Here is a 12,025-nt window from a genome sequence, read left to right as displayed (position 1 = left end):
GTTTCGCTCCCAAAGGTCCTCCTCTTCCTTCGACTAATCCGTTAGTATACTTTTCCTATTTTCTCTCTTACCCTTCCTTGGATTTCTTCCTCCTCAAACACTTTTCTTCCTTTACCATTTGTGGCATCGGCCTTGAAGTTCATGGAATTTTTTTTCTTTGAACGTGCAATTCTGTTTCACTCTTGAGTCATCTTCTTAGAAAGGCACTTCCATATCTGAGGCAACCACATTAATATGGCTGCACATCTATTCCTTTACATACCTTTCAAGGACCTAATCTCCTAACATCATCGCCATGTCTAATCATCCTTTTCTTGCTTCACATCTCCCGTCATCGTCACTATTCCTTTCGCCTTACTTATTGAAATTAGTTTCTCGAACCTCACACATTCCTCTCTTATCCAATTAGTCTCATGCTTTATCAACAATTTCTCTCGGGCTTCCCTTACCGGGATTTCTTACCTTTCACCTTTTTCTGACATTTTGGTCTCTTTGCCTTCCATTTACTCATTTTCCTTCTTTTTCGAATATCACTCTATTAGAATTTTTCAATCTTAACCTATAGAGAGAGTAACATCAGCCTACCTTATAACATTTGTGCCGTTTATTCTTGTTGTCGCTTGAACTTCGGTACCCTTACTTGGTTAATGCCCTATTTACCATAGCGCCCGTTGCTGGGACACACATGTCCACCGATACAAACGCATGTGGGATATCCTACACATTCATATATATATCGATAGTTACTATCAACTAACCCACAAAATACTTCATAACACTATTCAAGCCTATCCTAATTCCAGAGCTGTGATGCACTCTCTGTCTTTTCACCAGTCCAGTCTGCCTCTTCCTACGCGACCTCTTATGGTCTCCAATCATCTCGTATACTCTAGTTTCCTTCAGGTAACTCTAGATTTTCATTTGTCTCTTAGATCTACATTTGTGTTTTTTTTTTAACATACTTCCCAGGGGGTCACCCATCCCAGAATTGCTCTCACCCTAGCACGCTTAACCTCGAAACTTCAATGGAATCCGGTGCCCTAATGCTGATATAATCACGTTCACTTCCTCGTATGACCTTTATTACATGATCTAGAGCAAGTCGAGGTTTCACATATTCCGAGGCATTTTCGTAACACGTCCTTCTTTGTACAATTACTATTTTACCCTTTTCGATCCCCAATGTTTACTTTTTACTTGTGTGTATGATTATTTCCTGCCATGGACTTCCGGATTCCCGATGGCAGCGAACATACCTTCGTCGCAGTTACTTATACATAGTCGATTATTAGTCAGTCCGGATTTCCACTCACCATCCTTACCTAATAATCTTCAACAAAACCGATTGTCGACTTGCTAAATCTTTCAACGGATCTTACTCCTGTTAAGCCTCGAATGTTGCCCATTTTAACCCTTCGGACTGTTAATTATCTTTTTTTTTTTTTTTTTTTTTTTTTACAATCATTCTTGACGTCGCGCCCAAATCTGTAGCTTCTGTAAAACATCATATCACACTTACCGTCTGTTTACGACGTTTCCCTTCCATGCTTCTTCCTGTTAGGTACACCTAGTTGGATGACCACATTTTGAAAAATTTGATCGAGTCTCCTTTACCATCCTTACTATACAAAATCTCTACGCAACAAATATCAACAATACCTTACAGAGCATACAGCTATATAACACATTCCAGCCATCCAGAACTTCCAATTTCAGATAACAGAACGAATACATCAAGACTTAACTTTATGACTTTCCAAGTCATCCTTTACCTTCCTCCGTCGTATGTAAGGCTTACATAAGGAATTTCATTTCCTATGACTCGACTCTATCGCACGATCTAAGACGGAAAGAAGGTCAACAATCCCTAGATGCCCCGTAGCCTCCTGTTTATAATGTGGCGCGCTTCACACCATAAACAGGACTCTACTGGACACGACTTTGCAGACAACCCCTGGGACAGACCTGCTCTGATACCACTTTGTCACACCCTAACCTTACTAGGGTGTGATGGGCACCCGACCCCATATTCGGAGCCGAGCGAACCCACTGACTCTTACAGACGTAGTCCCCTAGGCTTTTAATCAAACAAAATGACAAATATAATAAATATAATAAAATAAATACTTTCAGAAATATTTTCTTTTGTAGTACTCAAACCAAACAAAATCTGTAAACATATGGAATTTATCATATAATACAGAAGGACACGTCGGCTGATGGAGCCGCATACACACTGACATCCTATACCCACGACTCTGTCTGCAAAGTCTCTAGCATTAACCAGACGTCATAGCACATATACTCTGACTCGGCGACACTCCAGGAACAAGTGGAGCTTGCCAACTCCGCTGGAACATCTTCTGTAGTGACTTCTACTCATCTGGGTGTACCTGCGCGGCATGAAACGCAGCCTCCGAAGAAAAGGGGGTCAGTACGGAATATGTATTGAGTATGTAAAGCAGTAAATACAGAAAACAGAACCATGACCGGAACAGATAGTACGAAAACTAAGTACATAATACAGAGTACCAAAACGTTTGCTTTTCAAACACAAAACATAGTTACCGATATCGTACATCATATATGCATATAACAGATCCATGCATGCGTGCTCATAGAACATCATACAGTGTATTGCTGCGGAACGTGCAGCCCGATCCATAATCATACATATACCGTACCCGGCAGTCTACAGCGGGACGCGGTGAACAAAATCATATGCCATCCGGGCCACCACCCCGTCATCATATCATAATGTCATCATATCATACATAACATGCCCCGGCCCGCAAGTGAGAAGGACTCGGTGAACAATGCAGAGGAGTACGCACGAGAACATATCCTTGCCAGGGCTCAGTGAAGTCCAAACTGAGGCTTGCACGAACAGAATAACGCGAAACCATATGCACACAAATTAAGACTCGATAGACGAGCATACTTACCGACTCCTGAAGGCTCAGAAACAAATCTCTTTCGGATATCATATGGATAAATCAAATATAACTTTTAGAATTATATGTACATATCAAAGCATATTAAAGACTCAATGGAATAGTTAAACGTACTATCATTTGGAAATCAAAACGTTAATCATACCAATTGTCTTTCGAATGCCATTCGGAAATATATCAAGCAGAACTTTGGACATTTACGCATACAGAACTCTTTAAGGACAAAACTCAGAATTCAAGAGTAGAATTACCCCAAAGTGCATATCATATCATACCTTGTGTGGCTCTAGGACATGCCAAAGAAAGAAAGGGTAAGCCCTACATACCTGTCTCGCGACCAACTAGCTACGCCTATTTTTCCAACCTTGCTAATCTACATTTAAGAAAATTGACATAGTCATTAGATTCATCAACATATACTTGTCTTTGTTTTTCAAATGAATTAACTTATATTCTACCGAACTTTCGGCAGCATCTCCCCTGTAACTACACCACCCCCGAGAGTCTATTTCGGCTAAATCATCAACAACAAACCCGAAAATGGAACTCGGCCAAAATATCAATAACAATGCCAACAATCATATCTCCAATCTTCAACAATTTACTCAAAATGCATTCTAACATTAATAACTTGTTTAACATAATTCAACGGCATTTCATGTAGGTTCCAACCGATTATCACAACTCAATCCGCAACCTTTCAAATTAAACAAAAACATCAATAACACATTCCTTACTTTAAACTTCATGAACTAGATCAACAACCTACACGCCAACAACTTCCTTTCAAGTTACCAAACCATCATTTCCATCATAAAATCCACATCGACAACTACTAAAATGTCAAATAGAATCAATTCACCATAACATACCAAAACAACCCCTTATTCGGCCACAACAACAACATACATATTGTCATGAATTTTCATCTATTGCTATACATTACAACAACAATTTAAATACTAAGTAAAATTAATCCATTCTTTCTACACAACACATCCACGGCCAAACATAGCATATACATGGCCAACCCCTAACACACTAAATTCATGGTTTTCATTCATTTTTCATCATGGAATTCACAACGCAACAATCAAGTTACTAAATAAAATTAACTCATCACTCTACACCACACTCCTTCCATTCGGCCACAACACTATGTTTTCATATTTCATGAATTTCATCCTTTTCCACATACTATAACATGCACAAGACATCCATAACACATGTAAAAGAAAATTAGATACATACCTTTCTCCACACATCGTCTTCACTCGGCTAGGGCTTGAAATTGCACCAAAAGACTATTTTACTTGCTCTAACAATTACTCCACGTCGTAGAGGACCTTCCAATTGGTAGGAAAGCTAGAAGAAAACATTTTTTTTTGATAAAAAATTAGGGACCATATTCGGCCAGCCCCCTTGGCCGAATGGTTCTCCTTCTTTGCCTTAAATTTTCTAGAAGTGCAAAGTGAAGAATATGTCCTATATTTCCCCCCACATTTCCATATATATATAGTTCCAAGAAGCATGTGAGGGGCACATGCCCTCCTCTCTAGAGGTTTCTTAAATTAAAACTAAGATGACTAATTTTTCTTATTTTGTCATCACTTCCATATTCGTACATGTATATTTTTGCATGGCTCCTACTAAAAATTATGAACACATGGCTCTTGTCCCCTTCTTCTAGAATTTTCTTAAAATAACAAATATTCCCACTTGTCTTGTTGTATAAACTTTGGTCCCTTAAGTAAGAACATGGACACATGGCCATGGGTGGGGCCCACTTTTTATGTCACATGGCCAAAGTGGCATTTCAAGAATTTTCTTGAACACTTTGTGAAATTTCCATTTTACCCCTAGTCTTCCACAATATTACCATGGGCCATTTTGCGAATTTCTCTTTTTTCCCTTAGCCTTTATCGATATTTCCATACTAATAATAGTCATAAATAATATTCATAACAACTTGTACATTAAAATAATTTTGAAAATGATCTTGCCCTTGAAATATCCGAATGTATAAAATACGGGATATAACATTATCATTCTAGCATCGAAATGGCACAGTATGAGGCTTTATATGGGCGAAAATGTACATCCCCAATTGGGTGGTTCGAGGTAGGTTAGACTAAATTGATAGGGCCAGACTTGGTCCAGCAAGCCATAGAGATAGTTAAGCTCATACAAGATCAGTTATTAGCAGCCCAAAGTCGTCAAAAGTCCTATGCGGATAATCGTCGAAGAGACTTAGAGTTCCAAGTGAAAGATTGGGTATTCTTAAAAGTGTCACCAATGAAGGGTGTAATGAGATTTGGCAAAAAGGGGAAGCTTAGTCCCTGGTACATTGGGCCTTATGAGATTGTGCGCAAGATAGGCAAAGTGGCCTATGAATTAGATCTACCTCCTAATTTTGAGTCAGTTCACCTAGTTTTCCATGTCTCGATGCTTCGCAATTGTGTCGGAGATCCTACTAGGATCATGCCAGTAAATGATGTTCAAGTGACTGAAAATTTGACTTATGAAGAGGCACCTATTGCCATATTTGATAGGCAAGTACGGAGGCTTAGAAACAAAGAAGTGGCCTCAGTTAAGGTTTTGTGGAGAAACAATAACTGAGAAGACATGACGTGGGAAGCGGAAGAAATTATGAGATCCATGTACCCACACTTATTTCAGCCCCTAGAAGAAATCCCAGATGAGACATCAAGATCATAAGGTATGTATATTTTCTTTTTATGCTTTTGGGTTGTGTGTGGCCAAACTCTATTGCTATTATGTTGTGGTCCTATGAGACATTTTTATTATGGATTGTTGTGACAGGATGGTAGTGCCATATTACAGTGGAAATGCTGGCAAACTTTTTATAGAATCCCCGAGGACTTAACATTCGAGGACGAATGTTCTTAAGGGGGGAAGAGTGTTACACCTCAAAAATTGCATGTGTGTATGTGTTGCCTTATGGATAGGCTAGTGTGAACTTAAGGTGATTATGAAATCCCTACGGGGCTAAGCGAAGGGTTAGATAGCTTGAGGTGCATACAATAAGATTTGGAAGTTCTATGAATATGTGAAGTTTAGTTTGTTGAAGGAAGCGAAATGTAAGTCGTGATCGGAAAGGTTCCGCTATGATTGAGCTAATGTTTATGTGGTGATGTCTTGAAGGGATGATATAGATCCTATTGTATGGTTAATGAAGTATTATACAAGTGTTAAGAAGGTTCTATAAGGATTTGAGATCAAACGAAACGACGGAAACCATTTCAGGAAAGTGGAGTTATACGATACGGGCCGTATAAGGAGTCCGTATAACTCCCAGCAGGGAGATGGTCTTCTGGTTGGTAAACCACGACCACTTATACGGACCGTACAATATTATACGGACCGTATAAGTGTCCGTGGAAGTCTCGACGGACTGATTTTCAGTGAATGTATAAATAAATGCCTTGGGTTCTTTTAATTCATTTTTCATTTTCTACAAGTGTTGTGAGCTCAAAAACCATTCTCTAAGCATATTCAGCCCAAGTCCAAGAGAACACAAAGATTAAAGACTAGAATCAAGTGTTTATGTGGTAGAAAGCTTCCAAGGGTTAGAGGACCACAAGAAATTCCATTGGAGGAGAACTAGGGTTTGGTTCAAGTGAAGTATTTCGACCCAAGATTCATTCCCACACCACCTAAGGTAAGTTTTATGGTATTTTAATGTTGTTTAAGGTAGTTGAAAGTTGAAACACTTGGATTGTAGAAGAATATAGAAAATGGGTCTTGAATGTGGAAATAGTGTCATCTTTGAGTAATAGCTTGGGTTGAGTAATGATTCTTGATATGTTATGATTATAATCATGTGATAAATGATGTTAAGAACATGGGATAGACATTGAATATGAACGGATGTAATTGTGTGCTATCACCATGGGTATGAATGACTTGAAGTGAATTGAGAAATATGGATAATGTAGGAGAATAAAGACTATTGTTATGATGTTGTGAATGTATTATTGATGTTTGCGAGTCGATATATGATATGGAGGAAGTCGTATAATTAAAGGAGATGTGGTCCAATTTTCTCTAGCTTTAGTCATATATGCTAGCTATCGATTTTCTAATGGTAGTATAACTCTAATGAAGGTAGAAACGTGAGCATTGAAGGAGAATGTGCAAGTGATAGAATTGTTGAACGGAAGGTATGTAAGGCTAACCCTTCTTTCATAAGGCATGGTTCTTTGGCCAAATATCTAATCTCCTATAAGTTTATGATGTCCTTCAAATGATGCTATCTTCGAAAGCTACTAAACTTGAAATTCTCGAAACGTTACGATTGTACTAAATTCCTCATATGATGAATAATTCTATAAGGATAGATGTGTTGATGACGACGATAATAGTGATAACGATAACGATTACAACGATAATAGTGATGATGATAATGATGACAACGATAATGGTGATGATGATATTGATGACGACGATAATAATAATGATGCTAAAGATGCCTATGAGCTTATATGTATATGTGCCTCTGTATGGCTATTATGAAACCCCGAGCTTATAAGGCCGGGTAGAATATATAGATATATATGTATACGATGATGCGCACGCACCACTGCAGTCGGGTACGGATAACCCTGAAGCCTTGGTAGGGCCAGGTATGTGTAACACTAAGCCTTGCTTGGCCATGTCACGACCCAACCCCGTAGGCCGTGACTAGTGCCCGATCTGGGCACCCGAACCCATCTATCAAATATTATGTCAAATTCTATTAACTCATTCTAGTATATGGCGGAAGCCGACAAGGCTTTATTTCAAATTTAGGTAATTTCCAGAAAAATTTCGGCACAGTTTCCTTTGTTTTACAGACTATCCAATATACCCTGCACGCAGAAAATACCAACAAAAGCCACACAGGGCTTACCAAGCAATATATAAACATATGCGGACCGGCCGCCTCGGCGTATAGGATCGCCCAAACAACATATGCGGACCGGCCGCCTCGGCGTATGGGATCGCCCAAACGACATGTACATACATCCATACAGAAAGAACCTAACCCACAAACATGTCCACAGACCTCTAAACAGACCGACAGAATCATATGACAGGACAGGGCCCCGCCGTACCCATGAACGAATATATACAAATGCACTAATAAAAATATATATACCAAAAGTATAAGCTCCGGAAAGAGAGGAGCACTCCGAATAGCAGAAAGGGTGTCCTTAACAGGTGGATCACCAGGCTGTGCGTCCGTACCTGCGGGCATGAAACGCAGCCCCCGGAGAAGGGGGTCAGTACGAAATATGTACTGAGTATGCAAAGCAGAAGGTACAGAAATAAATCTGAACAATAATCGAATCAGATATATAGAAAATAATACATATAAAAAAATATCAAAATGTTAATTTCCAAAGTATAAATTATGCATAGGGCACAGGAAAATGTGGTCGCCCGCCTGTCGATGGCGCCACAACACAGTATAACACCAGAAAGTTTCAAATCTCCGAATCCCCGTCACACATCACAACACAGCATAACGCCAAACACAGCATAACGCCAAACATAAGTGGAACCCGGCCCTCGAGCAAGGAGCACGGTGAACCATAATCACGGCATAACACCGGAATGTATCACAAAGCGCACGACAACAGAACCGGCCCGGGAACCGGCGAACGATATCATAGTAGGCACGAGCGGAGTAGTGAGGAATCAGATGCATAAAATCATTATTATAAATCCGAAGGATAAGTAAAATAGTCATATTCGAAATCGGAATAATAATTATCACTTTTTGATTCAAAGTTGTCGAATTTACATAAAGGGCGTCGCGGGACCCACGGACGAGTATAGACCCGAACTGAGCCCGCCTATGAAAAACTTACCCATTATACATCAAGCAAACTCCTATTAAAATTATTGGAGCGATCCGAGCCTCTATGCGAAAAATATGGCATTTAGAGATTACAAAATTCCTTAAAGTGAACATTTTCTATGCGGATTTCGGAAAGCGATTACTTCAAATACATCATGGTTCATATTTCATAAAAACATACATAAGAGTGCCAAAGAATATATATATGGATCATAACATGCTCGGATCTCGAATTTGGAATTCCCTTAAAGCTCTAATCTAGCCTATGTGAAACTAAGGCATGCCAAAAGAAGGAAGGTTGCTTTACATACCTCAAACGCTCTCCAATATGATCCAACTCAAGCTAAGTCCAAACTATGATTCGGGCTGCCCACGATCTAAAAATAAGCCATAAAATGCCAAACATTAGCTAAAGACTCTTTGGGCATTAAATTCCAATTTCGCCCTTAATTCTACAGAAATTTGGGCAGCATTTCCCCTGTAAATAGGCTACCCCGAGAATTTAACTCGGCCGTATCAATCAACAACAACCAACCTAACAACATCAATAATAAATTCGGAAGACGAAATAACATTAATAGCTCTCTTTTTCATCATTCGACAACTTTCCAAATATTCAATTCAACGGCTCACATTCAAACCACCACATCGCTCACACATTTAATTATCCACCCGAGTCTTTACCACAATATTCTAGGACATTCTAAACAATCCACATAATATTTCCAACGACCCGAAAATTTTTCCACTGTTTGGCCGAAAACAGTCCCCTTTTTCCATTCCTCATTTTCAAGTCATGTTTTGTACCACAATCCACAATATAACGATATGATTTTCATAAAATATACAATTTACGTCAAACGCACAACTAGCCTCAAAACAGCCCACAATTTCTCAACATCAATCTTGAGCCACTTAAACACTTATTTCCAACTAGAATTCGTTTCGGCGATAACTAAAATACTAAGCGATAGTATTACGATCTTCGACACATTATAAAACTCACATTCGCCCGCGCCACACACATACACATGTTAATCATTCTTATATATACAAATTTTATTCAATGCACAAAGTTCTCCAAATCAGTCCGCAACGCTTACTATGTCAATTTGGGACATTAAATTCTCATTTCTAACCTACAAGTCATCACCATAACCATTACGACGCTAAGCAAGATTTATTCCTTCTTTGCTACAATTTGGAGGCTATAAACACGGCTACACTACACATATACATGTATCGATGATTTTTATTCTTTTCCCCACTCGATACCAATCTAACATAATATAGAATTAATTCATCAATTCCATTTGTCACACCCATATACACGGCTAGAACACCCATCACACAACCCACTTCCAATCATACTATATTTCATGATTTCCATCCCTATTAACATACCATAACATGAATAAATGTTCACAACACAAAAACAAGAGCAAAACATACCTTTCTTCTTCAATCCACCAAATAGTTAGGGTTTGCAAATGGGTACAACTAACGGTTGGATGACCCGAACAACTCTTCCACGCTACTTAGGGACCTCAATATAGTGGGTTAACACCAAGGAAATAATTTTTGGGAAGCTAGAATTTGATTTGGTTTTCCTAAGGTTGGGCCGAAAACAGTGGGGGTTGGGAACTCTCTATTTTCTTGTTTTGTGCTAAGTGATAAAGTGAATAAATGGGGAATGAAGACTTGGTCTTCATCTTTTAAGTGGTTCACAAAATATCCACATTGCCTTGGGTCCACACAATGTGTTGGACCAATTAAAATTGGTCACACAATGTGTGGGACCCCTTTTTAATTCACACGGCCCCATGGCATTTTTGGCACCACATTTTAAATTCCAATTTTATGAATTGTGGTCCCAATTTTCCCTAAGTGTTCAATGCCAACAATTTCATATATAACTTATATCTCAAAATAAAATCAAGGTCAAGAATCCCGACTTTGTATCCCGAAATAATTTTTTTTTGTCCTTAACTTATCATAATAAATCCAGATTATTCCACTGTACAAAAATGCCGGTTCTAACATCCTCCCCCCCTTAAGAACATTCGTCCGCGAATGTTAGATTTATCTTATGGGTCATACCAACAATTTGGGGGAGTTTCCTTCTCAACTATCACAACAATACATTTATTGGTCAATCATCAAAGTCAAGTAGAGAATTGGATTACCTGTAGGTTCCGAAAATAAATGAGGATACTTCTTCTTCATATGCTCCTCAGCTTCCCAGGTCATTTCCTCTCGGTTATTGTTCCGCCACAGCACTTTAACAGAAGCCATATCTTTGTTTCGCAACCTTTTTACCTGGCGATCCAATATGGCTATAGGTTGCTCCTCATAAGATAGCTCCTCTGTGACCTGAATGTCATCTACAGGAAAGACTCTGGAAGGGTCACCAATACACTTACGAAGCATAGAAACATGAAATACCGGGTGTACCGCTCCCAAGTCAGCTGGCAAATCCAATTCGTAGGCCACCTTGCCTATTTTGCGAATAATCAGATAGGGCCCAATATATCTCGGACTGAGCTTTCCTTTCTTGCCAAATCGCATAACACCTTCCATCGGTGACACTTTCAGGAACACCCAATCGCCAATCTGAAACTCTAACGGTCGACGTCGCTTATCGGCATAAGATTTCTGTCGGCTCTGGGCTGCCAACAATCTTTCTCGAATAAGTTTCACCTTATCCACGGCCTGCTGGACCACATCTGGGCCAATCAACTTAGTCTCCCCAACATCAAACCAACCGATCGGTGATCTACATTTCCTGCCGTACAAGGCCTCATATGGTGCCATCTGAATACTGGAGTGGTAGCTGTTATTATAAGCGAATTCAACAAGCGGCAAATGGTCATCCCAACTACCTCTGAAATCAATAACACAGGCACGCAACATATCTTCCAATGTCTGAATAGTGCGCTCTGCTTGACCATCGGACTGGGGATGAAATGCTGTACTCAAACTCACCTGGGTCCCCAATCCCTCCTGGAATGATCTCTAGAACTTAGCTGTAAACTGGGCACCTCTATCAGAAATAACAGACACAGGAACTCCATGCAGTCTCACAATCTCCTTAATATATAGCCTGGCATAATCTTCAGCTGAGTATGTAGTCCGGACTGGAAGAAAGTGAGCTGATTTTGTCAGTCAATCAACGATAACCCAAATGGAGTCGTACCTCTGTGGA

The 12,025-nt window shown here is 39.5% G+C and overlaps 1 long non-coding RNA gene across 1 annotated transcript; it reads right to left on the bottom strand.

Moving 5' to 3' along the window:
* Positions 1 to 7,873: 7,873 nt before the first annotated feature.
* LOC132620872 (uncharacterized) lies at positions 7,874 to 10,486 on the bottom strand. Its single transcript, XR_009575303.1, has 3 exons — positions 10,273 to 10,486; positions 9,132 to 9,197; positions 7,874 to 8,204 (listed from the first exon to the last, which is right to left on the bottom strand). It is a non-coding gene; the product is annotated as an uncharacterized LOC132620872 (long non-coding RNA).
* Between the last annotated feature and the right edge of the window lie 1,539 nt (positions 10,487 to 12,025).

Source organism: Lycium barbarum, chromosome 2, assembly GCF_019175385.1.
Source record: "Lycium barbarum isolate Lr01 chromosome 2, ASM1917538v2, whole genome shotgun sequence".
NCBI lineage: Eukaryota > Viridiplantae > Streptophyta > Magnoliopsida > Solanales > Solanaceae > Lycium > Lycium barbarum.
Note: the sequence above shows the minus strand (reverse complement) of the source record. Positions and strands in the feature narration are given on the sequence as shown.